The 17,079-nt window shown below is 38.1% G+C and overlaps 1 protein-coding gene across 9 annotated transcripts in view; it reads left to right on the plus strand.

The window, feature by feature from the left end:
• VPS13B (vacuolar protein sorting 13 homolog B) overlaps positions 1-17,079 on the plus strand; it is a 752,042-nt gene that overhangs the window by 666,037 nt on the left and 68,926 nt on the right. The window lies entirely within an intron of this gene.

Consider the following 17,079-nt stretch of genomic DNA (forward strand, 5'->3'; position numbering starts at 1 on the left):
TCATATTGCCACACTATGAGTATCAAATTTGGCAAAGTAGATACAGTGCAATTCTTCTTAAGTCTATGTATTTAATTATGGTTAATCTAACAGGATGGTAAAACACCATATATGCTTTTTTAATAAGAGTTCTTTCAGAAATGTGTATGGTATGATATTGCACTTGTATTTTTAGAATGAATTAAATGCCCTTATTTTTCTAATTCTCCTTTTGGAAAATGTCCATGTTAGAGAGTTTTTAAGTTGTTTGGTTGTTTACTCCTTGTAACATCATTAAAGGACACTTGGTCAGTTGATTCATTTAAAAATTAAGTAGTTATTTTTTCCTATTAATTGCAGAAGAATATAGACCAGATATATAAACCAAAAGAGAGAGAGAAAAGACAATCCATGTTAAGACTTGTTTAGCCGTGTAGACCTTCGAAAGGCTTCTATGACCATTGCATTCCCAAAAATGAACTGGTAGTGACAGGAAAGAAACCTCTGAGAAGGAGCATTAATGTGCGGTCATACACTGTACCTGTAGCCGCTTCACCCATTCATACATGCAAGCTGCAGGCCTCAGCCAGTAGAAAGCAAAGCAGAGAAAGCTCATTTCCCTTCAAAGTCATTTTAAGCTGCATAGACTATCATGGCCCTCCCTGACTCTCAAGATTCTCTGGACACTGGAGCCGGTATGGGACGGGTGATGCTGAGAACAGTGGGCTCAGGGGTGTGGAGGAACAGGTGTCTTCGTGTTGTAGATGTACAGTTTCTGAATGGAAAGGACATGAACAGGAAAGAAGAATGGCATACCACTGCCATACTACACCTTTCATATTTAAACTCTTCTGCACTTATTCAAGGTCTTTTTGTATTTATTACGAGTCTTATTTTCATAGTATCCCTGTGTGATTTGTGTCTGTTATGCACATTTATAGATAAGGAGACAGAAATGTTAAGCTAAGATAGTGGTAGAGTTGGGACTGAATCCCATGTCTTTTCATTCTCAATATACTATTATTTCCACAACATTGTTAAACTCTCCTAGGTTTTGGCAGCAGGATTTATCTGCTAGAAGAGCCAAACTGTGAGGTTTTAAGAGAAAGGCTGAGAAATCACTGCTATAACACTCCACATTCAAAGCTAGAGTAACATGGCATTCTTAGTACAAGTATGAACCCTTGCAGAGCTTTAAGAACAAAAAACAATAAGAAACTTTTAGTGACAAACTGGAAACATAACAGATATCTATGAAACTTTTTTTTTCTCTCTCTTTAATTTGTAGCTGCATCTTCTGGATACAAATATTAAGATGAGCTATAGTCGATGACTAAAACTTAGATCATATTCGTAAAAGATGTCCCTTTAGTACAGCTATGTATGCTGAAGGAAGTGTTTTAGGACCCTTTGAAGCCAGAGAGGTCTTAATGGGCCCAGGGGTCTTCATGGAATTCCTTATGTCCATAGTTACAGATTCTGCTGTGTTCTAATGAGAGGTTACATCTGAGGATCAGAAAAACTAGCCACTTAGCTTCAGACTGCACCTGGAGGTAGTCACAGACGCACAAGTAAGCAAACTGTTCCCTTTTTCCAGACTCCAAGTCATATCCTGCACTGCCCAGCAGGCTTGGTTTTAGGAACATTTGTGTCTGCATGTTTATGCTACCTTGGGTGTTAGTCAATTCATAGTCTCAGGGAGGATTTCTAAAGTTCAGAGAACTTAACTCCACTAAACAATGTAGCTTATATTGCAGAGATCAAGAAAGTAGCAATGACACCTGGAAAGGTTTCAAAGAGGTCAGCATGTCTTAGAACCACACAGGAGGTTGCTAACAACAGTAAGTCCCAACAGGATGGGGAAAACATGGACACAACCAATTCCAGAAATTCAAAGTTGAAAAACCTTTTTAGAGTTGAAAAGTTGTAAACTCTCCTTATAGTTTCTAACGCACGCTCTGAGGCAGAATCACTTTAAAATGCTGGCTATCCTACAACAGTTGCTTGCCTAAACAAACAAGGGAAGAACAAAACAATTTCCTAGGGAATAATTGAACATATTCAGCTGCACAGTCGTATATGCCACCTCAAAGGGCCCTTAAATATCCCACTCCAGGAGACTTTTCTTCAGTTGGACAAGAATAGTAACCAGCGAAGGAATGGTCTTCAGAGAAGTGCTTCACAGTATATGGAACTGAATCTAAGGACTGCATGTGTGAGTTTATGGAATCTTTCCCCAGAATATGGACAGTCTGTGCAGCTCAGAGTCAAGGGAAACTTTGTTTAATTTAACCAAACTGGATATAGTGACACGTCCATCGTAGTAGGATTTTTGTGTAGGCTGTTCAAGTTAACTTCCGTTCTGGTTAAGAGAAAGGACTGTTGGCTAATAAAACTGCTTGAAACAGGAATGCCTCTAGCTTGTATGTAAGGAATTACATTTGTTTTACCCTTAAAACACGCACAATTTATAGATTGTGCTTTTTTTTTAGGTTTGTAGAATTCCAACTACCAATGACTTAATTTTGGTAACCAAACCACCAGTCAAGGTGAAAATAGGCTCCAGACAGAGCTATAGAAAATAAAAGATTGCTCAAAATGGATGTAGTAGGAAGTTTTATCAGCTTGTGAAAATGGCGAATAGTTAAAAATGAGAAAGACAACAAGAGTCAATTTGGAAGAGTGGCAGAGCATCTGGGAAATACTCATCAAAGTAATCAGATTTAGGAAAGAAAACATAAATCAGACATTAGTTTCAGGCAGAGTTTGGCAGATCTTTTTGAGTAGGGCCAGACAGGACTCTTTTAGGCTTTCAGGGCCTTAGAGCCGCTCTCATCGCCATTCAGCTTTGCACAAAAGCAGCCATAACAAATGAGTGTGACTGTGTGCCAAGAAAACTTTATTTATAGAAAAGAAAAGTTGAATTCCAATAATTTGCACACATCACAGAGTAGTATTTTTCTTTTTTTCCAACTATCTGAAAATGTTAAAGACACTCCTAACTCACTGGCTTTATAGAAATAGGCAGTGCACCAAAATGACCCAGAAGTCATACCTAATTTGTCAACCTCTGCTTTCAGGTCTCTCAGTTGACAAAATTCAGTAGACTAAAGATTTGACAGAAAATTGTCTTTGCTCTGCTCTAAATGATATTCCCATCACTTGAAAACGTGGTAACATGTTTCAGAAATTATGAAATGACAGGTAATAGATTAAGTCTAACACATAAAATCAGCCTGTGCTTACCTCAGAACGGTGTTGTTGCTGTTGAGTCCCTAAGTCATGTCAACTCTGAGACCCCATGGGCTGCAGCATGCCACATAATAGTAAAATATTTGTATTGTTCTTGTTCTCGCCCATATAGACAGAAAGTTCTGCTGTTCTTTTTTCAGATGTGAAAATATTTAAAAGTGAGATCTGATCATTTCTTCCTCTTATCTAAAGAAAAATTAATGGGTTTTTGAGTGTCTAGCTATCTTATGGTAATTCCAGTCAGTTGTCAGTTTTATTAGACTGTAATTTCTTATTCAGTTACCACTTTCTCCATATCCCTTTATATAATGTATGCATACATGTATATCTAAAGAATGAGCACATTCTTGTTGCAACTGTCACAATTTTAAAAATTTAAAATCAGACTTAGGGAGACTGTGAAAAATTGAGGGCAGGAGGAGAAGGGGATGACAGAGGATGAGATGGCTGGATGGCATCGCCAACTCGACGGACATGAGTTTGAGCAAGCTCCAGCAGTTGGTGATGGACAGGGAGGCCTGGTGTACTGCAGTCCATGGGGTTGCAAAGAGTTGGACGTGACTGAGTGACTGAACTGAACTGAAGTAGGGAGGCAGGTGAATATTCTATGTTGGCAAACTGTTGTCACTGATAAATTTTCAAGTGTTGGCCTCTGCTATTATATGGCACATGGTATGTATATGAGAGTTTGTTAGAAAGGGCAAATGAAAAGACATTTTTACACCCAGAAGGTACAAATGGAATTGATATTTCCTTTCTAGAAAGCAATTTGATAAGAAGCATCATAGCTATTAAAATGATCGTAGCCTTTGACCTAGTAATTCTCTTACTAGTGATCTACTCTCAGGGAGCAGTCCAAATTAATACAAAGGTATATACACAAAAATACTTATCATAATTTTATTCATACTATCAAATTTTAAAAATCAAAAAGTTCAGTTTTAAAGAAATAGGTAAGAAAAATCTGGCATACCTATGAGATGAACTATTATGGGACCTTTACATTCTTACATAGGAAGGCAAAGTGCTACCATATCATTGTTCAGTCGTTCAGCCATGTTGATGACGCTTTGCAACCCCATGGACTGCAGCACATCAGGCTTCCCTGTCCTTCACTATCTCCTGGAGCTTGCTCAAACTCAGGTCCATTGAGTTGGTGATGCCACCCACCCATCTCATCCTCTGTCATCTCCTTCTCCTCCTGCCCTCAATCTTTCCCAGCATCAGGGTCTTTTCCAGTGGGTCAACTCTTCACATCAGGTGGTCAGAGTATTGGAGCTTATCGTATTATATTGGTCAGAAAAGCAAAATATAAAATTCTATACATACAATATGGTCTTAACCATTTAAGTATAAATGCATAGAAAAATACTGAAACGAGATGTCAAAATGTTGCCTCTGAATGGTATATTTTTAAGGTGATACTTTTTCCAATGTATTACATTTTTATATACTTCTCAACTTTTTAAAATAAATAATACAGATTATTAAGTCAGAAAGAAGTAAAAACTCTGAAAATATATATAGACAAAGAGGAATTTCAAAAGCTAATTAGAAAAGTGGCAGGTATAATACTATATCAAGAATGGTTCTCTGTGAACTATTGCAATAGTTTTTTTCAATTATTCCTTTAGTTACATCTTTGCCCAACTTCAGTCTACTTTGCAAACTACAATTCAAGTAAGTTTCCTAAATGATGTTTTGATACTTTCTTGTCCAAAAATCTTTACAACCATCATCTATTAAATATACCCAAATTATCTGGCATCTAAGACCTGACTCATTATTTCCGTCTAGATGCTTATTTGGTCTCCCTCCATCCCATTGATTTTTAATCAACAAATAATAATTTCTTATGACCTGTTGTGTGTTTGTAAATGTGCACATTCTTCTAAGAAACATGTTGTCTGATGAGGGAGTCAGAAGGTAAACAAATTAGAGACATGATCATTATCTATGAGGATATTGTGGTAGTAGTCGCAAACAGGGAGACGTAATGGGTAACTGAGTTAAAACACTAGCCATAGGGAAGAAAAGCAAGAGGACCAGAAAGTAAAATCACCTGCCTCTGAATATGGACAAGGTCTTAATGGGGACTCAAAGGAAATGTTTCCCAACATGAGGAGGGAAATCTCCCAAGGCTTCCTGGTAGAAGTCATATTTATATTGAATTTTCATGTTTAAGTAAGTGCTAGGTCAGTGAAGTAGGCTGGGAAAGGGGTGTTCCTAGGTAAAGGAACCAACATGTGTGAAAGCCACAGAGGCAAGAAAGAACATGGCATGGTAGCACTTGACTGATTTGACTACAGTGTAGAGGACATGTGTGGAATTGCAAGACCAGAAAGTCAGTCAAAGCCATGAGGGCTCCTGTATGCTGTGCACATGAGGCAGACCAGGGGACAGACAGGCAGGCAGCCTGTCAGGGTCAAGGGAATTCAGGTTTTGTTCAGAATAAATTCAGGCATTAAAACTGCAGGCCTTGCTGAGGAGATGTGTGCTAGAAAACTGGCTCTTTGATGGTGATAGGAAAACTAATTTGTAGGGTTGACCAACTTTCATGGTGTAAGGACTCCCACCATAGCTGATTTTAGGCTACCAATGATTTAACAACCAGCTCACTAGATTCCTGAATATTTAGCAATACTTTCTCACAAACAAGTATGAGCCACCTTCAGAACACTGCTATTTGGAGGAGTTATGTTCTGAAGAGCATTTTGAGGAGATATACCTGTATGTGACAGGCAGCTTTTGTCTACCAAAGGGTTTTAAGTAGAATCATCACAGGGTCACAGTTGCATTTTGGAAAGGTTCCTGTCATGCAGTTGTGTAGACAGTCTAGAGGAGGTTGAGAATGCATGCGGTTGTATGGACACCACTGCATAACCCAGGAGTGAGAGATTATAGTAACTGAGCCAAGACAGAGTAGAAGTCAGAGACTGGTATAAATACCTAACAGACTGGTCTCCCTGTGAATGACAGCTATAAATTCTGAGCAAAACACAAAACATCTACCTCTGGAGACAAACAGAGGCAGGCAGATTTTGGAGGGGAATAGGATCTTTGAGCCAGTAATCTGCACAGTGATTCACCCATTTGTTAAGGCTTTGGTTTGAGGGCAACTGCAGTTGTAGCCATGCAAGGGGGGGCTCACCATCTTTCTGGCCCAAGGTACCAGGCAAAAGAGCTCAGGCAACCAAGGTCACTAGAGGGTGAAGAGAGTATCTTGGGAAAAGGAAATCCACAGAATAGGGAAATATATTTTAAATGTGGCCCACCTATCTGCTTCCTGCTGAAGCACACATGCATGGGGCAGGCTGAAGGCAGATTTTACCCAAGCCTTAACTGAATTAATCTGCACTGTCACTCACCCAGGTTTAAGACTTTTTGTGCTATGCTAAGTCGCATTAGTCATGTCCAACTCTGTGCAACCCTATGGACTGCAACCTGCCAGGCTCCTCTGTCCATGGGATTCTCTAGGCAAGAATACTGGATGGGTTGTCATGCCCTCCTTCAGGGGATCTTCCCGACCCAGGGATCAAACCTGTGTCTATCATGTCTAACCTGCATCAGACAGGCAGGCGGGTTCTTTACCACTAGTTTGAGTCTAAACTAGTTCATTACCTATTAGAAATATTAACACTCTGGAAGAATTATGAGAGAATCCAGAGTCTTCACCACATAGCATTTATAGTGTCCACACTAGACCCAAAATTACTTGAGAGGTCTCACAAAAAAAGAAAAAGAGAATTACTCAATTTCAAGGTTTTAAGGGAGAGATAATTAACAGATGCGAATGCCAGATGACTCAGAGGTTGAAATTATCATGCATGTACTTTAAAACCACTGTGGCAACAGTAAAGGGATTTTACAGGTACAATTAATTCCTAAATTAGTTTGATTTTTTAACATTCTTTTTTTAATTGAAGTAAACAGTTGACTTACAATATATTAGTTTCAGGCATACAACATAGTGATTCAAAATTTTTATAGATTATACTCCATTTTAAGTTATTATAAATATTGACTATATTTCCTGTGCTGTACAATATATCCTTGTTGCTTATTTATTTTATACACAGTAGTTTGTACTTCCTAACCCCCTACTCCTATTGAGTCCCTTCCCCGTTTCCTTTCCCCACTGGTGACCACTAGTTCTCTATATCTGTTAGTTGTCTTTAGTTAATCAAAATGGGCGATTCTAGATGGGCTGATTTAATCAGATAAAAGCCCTAAAAGAGGGACTGGACCCTTTCGTCAGGAGAGAGAGATAGATAACATACATTCCTGTTGGCCTGAAAGAAGCAAATTACCATGTTATAGCTGCCTATGAAGAGGCCCATGGGGCAGGGAGGTGTGGGAAGCCACAAAGATGTGTAGGTGGCTGCCAGTGCTAGTCATTAAAAAGTCAGAACCCTCCTCATATAGACAGGCATGCCTGCATGCCAAGTCACTTCCGTCATGACTCTATGCGACCCCATGGACTGTAGCCCGCCAGTGTCTGTCCATGGGATTCTCCAGGCAAGAATACTGGAGTGGGTTGCTATGCCCTCGTCCAGGGGAATCTTTTGACCCAGGGATCAAACTTACCTCTCTTACATCTCCCGCAACAGCAGGCGGGTTCTTCACCACTAGCGCCACCTAGGAAGCGCCCTCACATAGTCACCAGGGAATAAATTCTGCCAGCTACCCAAGTGAGCTTGGAAGAAGATTCTTCCCAAGTCAAGCCTCTAGGTAAGAATGCAGCCCTTGTTGTGTGGCAGAAACCAACATGGCATTGTAAAGCAGTTTCCTCCGATTAAAAACAAATTAAAAAAAAGAATGCAGCCCAGCTGACACCTCAGTTGAAGATGGATCAGTAGAAATCCATCCAATCAAAAGGTCTAATATATGAGTAACTGTAATCAAAGAATGACAGGAGAGAGAGAGAATAGGGCTCCCCCAAATTAAATAATCTCAGAAAATGTCCCAGACTTTACCAAAGACAGAAATTTACAGACCCAGGAAGCTCAGAGAACTCCAAACAGGCATTTGAAAGAAACCCACACCGAGACACTAATACTTTCAAGTTCTTCTGGTTTCTGCCCACTTATTTGCTCCAAAGCACCCCCACACACACATCGTAGGCTTCTGTTATAGTAGCACCCCACGTACACATACCACACTCTATATTATTACAGATTGCCATTTAACAATTAGCCCACAACTTAAGTAAATAAAACATTATCTCAGTTTCATTAGCCAAAAATTTCAGAAGTAGTTTACCTGGGTGATTCCAGCTCAGATTCTCTGACAAGTCCAGATTCTTATAGTCAAGACATTAGCTGGAACCACAGTCATCACAAGTCCCTGCAGTTCTGTTCATTTTGTTTGAATCTTTTTTTTCCCCCTCTCTTCAGATTGCCCTAAGGAGATTGAGTGAAGCAATAACTGAAGAGACCATTGTATGGGTAATGGGGAGTTCGTTGATAGCCCAAGGAAAGCGTTTTCCATGGCTAGACAGGAATAAAAATCAGATTGAATGGGTTGAAAAATGAATGAGAGGTGAGGAAGTAGGGAAAATGAGCATGATTTAAAAGAAAAAAATCCTGATTGGGTGTTAGCTCAAGAAAGCTGAAGGGTCAGGCAAGGGTTTTAAAGTAGCTCAGGCATGTTCATATATGAAAAGGTTTACTCCTATTTACTTAGCAGATAGGTTGATGATGCAGAAGACAGGAAGAGTGATTAATGGCATAAGGTCCCCGAAGAAGAGAAGAAGAAGGCATCCAGATTACAGGTGGAAGGATGAACCCAGGATGGAATTATCCCAGTTATCCACTGCTATTTACAAACCACCCCAGAACTTCTATTTGAAAGTTTATTAGCTCATAAGTGTGTTGGTCAGAAATCTAGGTGCACTTAGTTAAGAGGTTCTTCTCCTGGTCTCAGCTGGGCTCACTCATGAGGCTACAGTCACCTGGTCGGCCAGCTGGGGCTGAGTGGTCCATAATGGCCTTGCCCACACATTTGGTACTTGGCAGACCACTGGCCAGGGTTCTCTTCCATGTGATCCTTCCAGCAGTCTAGCCTAGACAGGAGAGCGAGAGCAAAGACTGCAAAACCTATTGAGCCTAAGCTCAGAACCCTCATAGAATCTGCTGCCACATTCTCCTAGGTGGAGCAAGTCACAAGGTGAGGACAGATCCAGAGGATAAGGTACAAGATTGTAACCTCTTGATGTGAGTTGCTAAGAGAATTGGGGACCATTTTTAACTTAGCACAAAAGCCTCTTCCTGCTTTGAGACAGGAGAGAGAACTGAGGTTGACTGTAAATGTAAAGGTGGTTGTAGTGGGTATTTGCTTAAAGTGAAAAGAGGGAAGGAAAGGAGGAGGCTTTTTAAAACATGATTTTCCACAATATCTAATCCTGTATCCTGCTCATAATTGGCATTTGATAAGTGTACACTGAATAAATAAATGTTGAGATTTCTCATAACATCTGACTTTTTGAAGAACATAGATTTAAAACCTTATTTTAACAATATGAACATTGTAAACAGTATGGGTCATATTGGATGCTTTTATGTATGTTGTACAGGCACACAAAAAGAGGTCCTCTGAGCTCAAAATACATGCTTTTGTATGCTGGCAATGCAGTGGGACTCGTAATCAAGAGTAGCTCCTGGTCTCCGCCACGTCTGCCCCCTTGGCTTCCGAGTGGCCTCTGATGGAAACTGCTTTGAAATAGGGAAATGCTGCAGGAGAGGACTAGCAGTATACTTCAAAGGAGACCAGCTTTCAGGTCCACATGCATGTCCGACTCTGCCTGCTTTTGTTTAACTCTGAAAAAATTGTATTATCATAGGCTGAAAGTATATTGTACAATTACAAAATAGTACTGATTTAAAGTAGACATTATTTCAGGTTAAATTTGCCTTATATTTTCTCTTTCTCTAATCATGGAACTAGATTCCCAGAAACTACATTAATGCCCTTACTGTTGTGTAGTGCACAGCTGTCCACAACTAGCAGTTCCGTTTGGGGAGGAAGGACTGTGTGCCTTTGGTCCCCAGTGGCAATAACAAGCTTCTTTTTATTGTTGCTGACATTAAGATAGCTAAAATCAACAGTGAGGTAAACAGTTCTTGGGACCATCTGGCAAGGATTTCAATCCAAAATATTCTGTAAACACTAACTCCATTTGAGTGCCCGGGATCTGCTATCCAGTCACCATCAACTGCTTTTTTATTTTAGTTCTAAGTAGTCATTGAAACAGCAAAATAGTAAGGCTTGTAGACTCGGTCTCTTCACCTTTCTCTCATCAAATATTTTCAGTTTCCTGAGGGGTTCCAAGAAACTTTGAGGAAGTTCTTTGAGGAAGAGTATAGTGCCTTGTTGAAGTCACCAGTAAATGGGGCCCTGGCGGTTTTGGTCATTAAGTATCTAGTGGATAGAGATGTTTGAAATGTCTTCATTTTCTGTTGGTAAATACATTTACTCTATTTAAATGAGAGGAAGAAGTTTGGGGTCGAGTTGTTTTTTTCTTTTTCCTGTATATTTCAAAGTCGCTATGTAAAAATGCTTTGCATTGTGACCTTGTTAAGACTTGTAAAGTCTTCCACAAGAAAGTAGCAAAGATAGTTTGTGATAAGACACTTTATCCAGTCCCAGGACTGATTTCTAGAGTTTTCTACAAGCCTGCACAAAAGGGCACAACTGGGGATTATTTCAACTGTGAAGCACCCAGAGGAGTGACTGCTGGTGCTGATAATGGTCTCACCGTCCCTTCTCTGGCAATAAATTTTCGATATTGAAATATAGCTTTGGAGAAAAATGTACTAAGGATTCCTTAAGCTTTTTACAAGACACTCAAAGGCTTTTCACAAGCTAGTGCTCTGCAAATGTGAATTCTTGATGTCTAAACATAAAGGTCCTTGACTGAACTAATTTTAAATATGAATTTTAATACAGAGTGCTTGGAGAAAGGGAATACAGCTGGACCATTAAAGCATGGTATTTTGCCATTTGTAAGTAATGGGAAATACTGATTAAGAATGTTATAAAGATTTCAGCATTCAGAATGTGATTGCGTTTAATCATAACCTATTACCACAAGCCTGTGTAACAAAAGCATTAACTCTGTTAAAGACAATGGCATACCTATTATACTGTGGCACTTTTTAATTATTTCCATGCTGAGCAGGATATTGAAGAGCTTATTATCTAAAGGTCAGAATAATGCCCAAGACATGGCCAAGCCCAATGAGTGTCAGATGCATGGAATGTTGGATGACTTCATAGTTATGAAATTATTTCATTTCTCATGATAATTCCTGACTTGCCAAGTTAGTGAATTTTAAGAACTCTGAGAGCAGATTTTAAGATAAATGTGAAATAATCCATACTTTTGGAGTCAGGGACTTCCCTTCAGGCATTAGTTCATATTTGACTTGCTTGACTTACACTTGGGAATAAAATGAGTTAGGACAAGGTCTTAGATACCACATTCCCTTACTGGGAAAGAAAACCAACTTGCACAACTTTGGCTGGCTCATGTTTCTTGTTATACAGGCACTAAGAAGCAGCGGTTGCCATGAAATACTTTATTTAACCTTTACAAAAATGTTTTCTTAGTATGGCAAGGCAGTTTAGTTAAATGAAAATAAATAACTGTAAAAATTTGGATATCTTTTATATCCCATCTGTTGACTTCTTTTTTTTCTAATTAAAAATTAGGCATAACAATTTTAATTGTCTAAATGGCCATGATGACTGAAAATAAGTTACATATTGCATAGAACTACCTGATCTTTTCTTAGAGGACACATGTTGGCATGTCTTCTATTTTACATTAAACTAAATTTTGCTAAATGATGAATGAACATTTTAAAAGAAAATTTTAAAGAAAAATTTTATTCAAACTTTTGTTAGATTTCTTCTATGGTTTATATTTGTATTTAGTCAAAATTGATTTTCAGACAAACAAGAACTGACAATCTGGCTCACAAGCTCAGAACATTTATCCAAGTCTAAATGACTATCAAACAGTGTCTCCAGTTTACCTTATTGGCTTCCATTTCTCAGCTTACCTAAAATATCCTTTACTATTTCCATCCAACTTACCCTTATCTCTTCCACTGAGGAGCTGGGTTCAACCATGAGCATGACCACCATCGTCTATCATTCTGTCAAGAGAGTGTGTCTACCCAGCACCAAAATCTTCTGACTGTTAGTGTAACTCAATTAAGCAAATATTGTTGGTATTCATTTTATTTAATTATTTTTTTAAGTGTGAATTATTTCATATTTTTAGACAGACCATCCTTTTCTGTACAGACATATATGCATACATGTAAAATTTCTCTGAATTTTTACTTTTCAGCCCTTTATGGTAGCATTAAGGATGAACAGCTTCAAAGACTATCACACAGTTCTGGACTTAAGGCAGCTATTAGTGTCGCAGCTCCTGTTTTTTCAGTCACATGTCGTTTAAATATAGGGAAGCCCGTACCCTTTAGAAACATGAAAACAATAAATATGTGTAATGTTGAAATGACCCTTTTAAAACAAGCCTATATATCATTTCCTGCTTTTTTTTACTGTGTACATTTATATCTGATTTCATGATTAATATGTTCTTTCAAAGTTATACATAGCATTGTATTTTAATTAATGAGAAAATTTGCTCCTTAAATCTTTTTGCAAAAATAAAATTTGTGAAGTAAATTATTTTTCTCTGATTTAGATAATTTCTATTTAGGTAGCTTTTTAGCAAGGAATACTCATTCTCATTAAGCATCACAGTTTTGTAGATAATGTATAAAAGTGCCACTACTCTTTACCTGACTTTTTCTTTTTTTTTGATTTATTTTTCTCTCCAATATGTAAATGTCAGTCATAGACTGAACAAAGACTAATGTCTGAACAGTGAAAGACAGAAATAAATTCTGCAATATAGATTATTTTGTAGTTATTTATGAAAAATCTTTTTTAATTTTTAAAAAGATTCCATGACTTATTGTTGGTATGTTGAAACACTGATAAAGCCTCAATGTTTGCTAGATGTGTGACATTTGACATGCTGTTTTACTCATGGAAATTCAAATGATTCATAAACTATATGATGAAATGATAACATGCTGTTTTAAAACTATGAAGATGAATAGATTTAACATATAAATAGCATTATTTATCTCTATATTAATTATATGTATATTGTTTTTCTTTCATGCTTATGGTATTTTCTCCCATATTTCTTCATCTGTCTGTCTCTTTGCTGTGCACAATTATAAAGATTGTAAAGTTTTTCTTTCATAGTATTCATATTTGCTCTATTTGTATCATTGTAGATTGGTTATTCTGCAAATGCATTTTTTTGTTTCCTTGGATTTATTCCTTATTTAATTCTCTTTTTATATCATCTCATTTTTTTAACCTCAGGCTGTTTTCTGTTTATACCACACTGTTCTGACCTCTCAATATTTTCCTACAGTTTTATAAAAACTACATTATTGCATTCTTTAGAGAAAACCAAAAATTTCCCTATTTCTTTTCCCTGAATTCTGCAACTGAGTGTTTTTATTAACTAGTCCTTTTGAGATCCTGTGGACTGTAGCCCAGCAGGCTCCTCCATCTGTAGGATTTCCCAGGCAAGAATACTGGGATGGGTTACTATTTCCATCTCCAGGGGATCTTCCCCACCCAGGGATTGAACTCATGTCTCCTCCTTTGACAGGCAGGTTCTTTACCAATGAGCTACCTGAGAAGCCCTGAATTCTGAAACTGGGTGTTTTTATTAACTTGAGTCTCTTTCCCCTTATTTTTAAGATGATATGCTTTTTCCTTTGCTTTGCAGTATCTTTTCAAAGGTCTCATGGCTTATTTTTATGTCATTTTTGCTATTTACTCATGTTATGTCATATTATGGATTGCCCTTTGTTATACAACATTATTTGAAGAATGGTGATTTTTATTCTCCAGCTTCAAGGCCAGATAATAAAGTCAACTCCTGTTCCACTTGCCATTTTCCAGCTGGCATTTCCTAATATTCTCCACTATACAGAGGTGAAAGTCTCTACATCCTTCCATGCTTCTTTGTTATTGTGAATTGTCAAAAGTCATGCAAAGCTACAGTTCCCTTCATTCATAAAACTGTTTTTTTTCTTGTTTATTTTTTCCTGACTCTTCCTTCATCAGTGTTTGCCTTGTGATAACCATTCATAAAAATAAACAGTGGGGTGCTGCTAGAATCTGTTTCCTGGGAGCTACTATTTCTGAATATATATAGAAAGACCAGCCAGATAGTGAATAGCATTATTTCAACAGCCCAACAACTATCAGTTATTATGTTTCAGTGCCTTTAATGCTTCACCCTCTGGTGTTTAATGATGACCTGTGCTCTGAAGATAAGTGGCAATTCCTGACCTAAGAGTTCACTGCCTCTTCAGCCTCCCTTTCTGTACCATCCTCTCTCAGGCAGGTCCTCTCCCTAACTCTCTCCTCTCCTCATCCCCAAGAATCTACACACATGACTGCCTTGAGAGCAAGATCTGACCTGAAACAATGATTTTTGTTCCAGTTTGACTCTTTCCTTTCCAGGATCAAAATCCCATGGTTCTATTTGGGTTATGGTCAAAGCTATTAGAGGAATGTGAGCCAATGAGTTCATAATATAATTTTCCACATTATATTGGCAGTAAGTTGTTTGCACAAAGATTTAAAGCTATAGTTTGCTACTTTTATGACTTGTTTGTAATGCAATCAGTGTGGTTTTTTTAGACATGAATTTTGTACAGGAAAAACCAATCCAGGTTAGGCTGTCACCTGCTTTTTTTTATGAGAAATAACAAAAATATCTTTTATTCTATTTCAATATCTTTTTTCACGTTATTTCCTTGGATAAGTAAAATATATCAATCTCTGGTCACTCGTTTAACTTCCCCAAGCATAATAAGGCTTCCCAGGGGGCGCTAGTAGTAAAGAACCCACCTGCCAATGCAAGAGACATGAGTCAAGAGTTTGATCCATGGGTCTGGAAGGTACCCTGGAGGAGGGTGTGGCAACCCACTCCAGTATTATTGCCTGGAGAATCCCATGGACACAGGAGCCTGGTGGGCTACTGTCCATGGGGTTGCAGAGTCAGACACGACTGAAGCAACTTAGTGCACATGCAAGCATATTACCTCTGGAGTCCTACAACAACTTTTTTCTTCCTCTCATAAATTTTTACACTGAACTTTTTCTTGTTAAATCTCTCTTCCACTATACTGTGAGAATTTTCAGTGTGTCTCATTTGTTTCTGTCTCCACCATATGGGCTTCCCTGGTGGCTCAATGGTAAAGAATCCTCCTGCCAATGCAGGAGACATGGGTTCAGTGCCTGGGAAATCCCATGGACAGAGGAGCCTAGTGGGCTACAGTCCATGGGGTCACAAGAGAGGCAGACAGGACTTAGCGACTAAACCACCACCACCACCTCCTCCACCGTGTGTAGTACAGTTAGTTGGCTTATGGTGAACATTTAGTAGATGTGAATCCTAAAAATATTTGCTAAATTGGGGGAAAAAACCCTCAAATAATTGCATTAAATTGCTCCAGGAATCATATGAGTAAGGAATACAGCAAGCCAGACCTTGTGTGAAGAGCAGTGACGGAGGCCTCAGAAATGAACTGAGGCTCATGTCATCCTTTCAGCAAAATGCCAACAGAGCAAATGGTAAATCTGCGACACTGACTAGGACAGGTAGGGAGACTTCATGCTGAAAGCTGAATTTGTGTTTTTGAAATAGAAATGTCTAATTTCTTTTTACTTGAAGGCTCTGTATGCTTTCTGTTGAACTTTTTTCATTTTAATAACATTATTTTTTATCTGATTTGCAAAGTAATACATATTTATAGTATGAAATTTGGAAATTACATAAAAGCACACAAAACACACACATAAAAATGAAAGTTAAAGTTCACACCCCCAGGATAACCACTATTAGCATTCTGGTATATTTTTTAGCCATTTTTCTCCCTTTAGGAATAGACATGTATACTTTTTGTTCATTTTATAAAACTGGAGTATATATTGCACATATCTTTTTGTAATGTGATTTTTTCTGGTTAATCTTTGGCTAAGTAAAATTGTTCATGTTTTTTTCATGCTGTGATTTTTTTTCAATGGTTTCAGAGGATTCTATAGTATAAGTATGATTAAGAAGAGAGATTCTTAGTAAGCACACTTCAGTTCAAATCTCACACCTTGCCCTCTTGAGCACTGTGGCCTCTCTGTAGCTCAGCTTGCTTTTTCATTTATAAAATGAAAGTATCTCCCACCTAAGATTATTTTAAGGAATAAATAAGAGCATATATAAAAAGCACTTAGCCCACTGCTTGACACGTGAAAGTGAAAGAAAAAGTGAGTGTTGGTCGCCCAGTCATCACTCTGACTCTTTGCAACCCCATGGATTATAGCCCGCCAGGCTTCTCTGTCCATGGAATTCTCCAGGCAAGAATACTGGAGTGAGTCGCCATTCCCTTCTCCAGAGGATATTCCTGACCCAGGGTTCGAACCCAGGTCTCCTGCATTGCAGGCAGATTCTTTACCATTTTGAGCCACCAGGAAAGCCCGAAGTATGTGTCTAATAACTGATAGCTATTATTGTTTTCACTATATTTTATTTGACTAATGTCCTAGTAATGCCATATTTTCATTATTAAAACAGTGCTGGAATAAACATACATCTAGGTAAATCTTTGCACGTCTATAATTATTACATCAAGATAAATTCTTATTTAGAATTGATGAGTCCAGTGAGTATCTGAAGCTTAGGTTTTTGATAGAAAGATTCCTCTCCAGGTACAATTTTCATTCTAACCATTTTTTGAG

This window comes from Giraffa tippelskirchi, chromosome 6 (assembly GCF_054371585.1).
Source record: "Giraffa tippelskirchi isolate mGirTip1 chromosome 6, T2T-mGirTip1v1.2.pri, whole genome shotgun sequence".
NCBI lineage: Eukaryota > Metazoa > Chordata > Mammalia > Artiodactyla > Giraffidae > Giraffa > Giraffa tippelskirchi.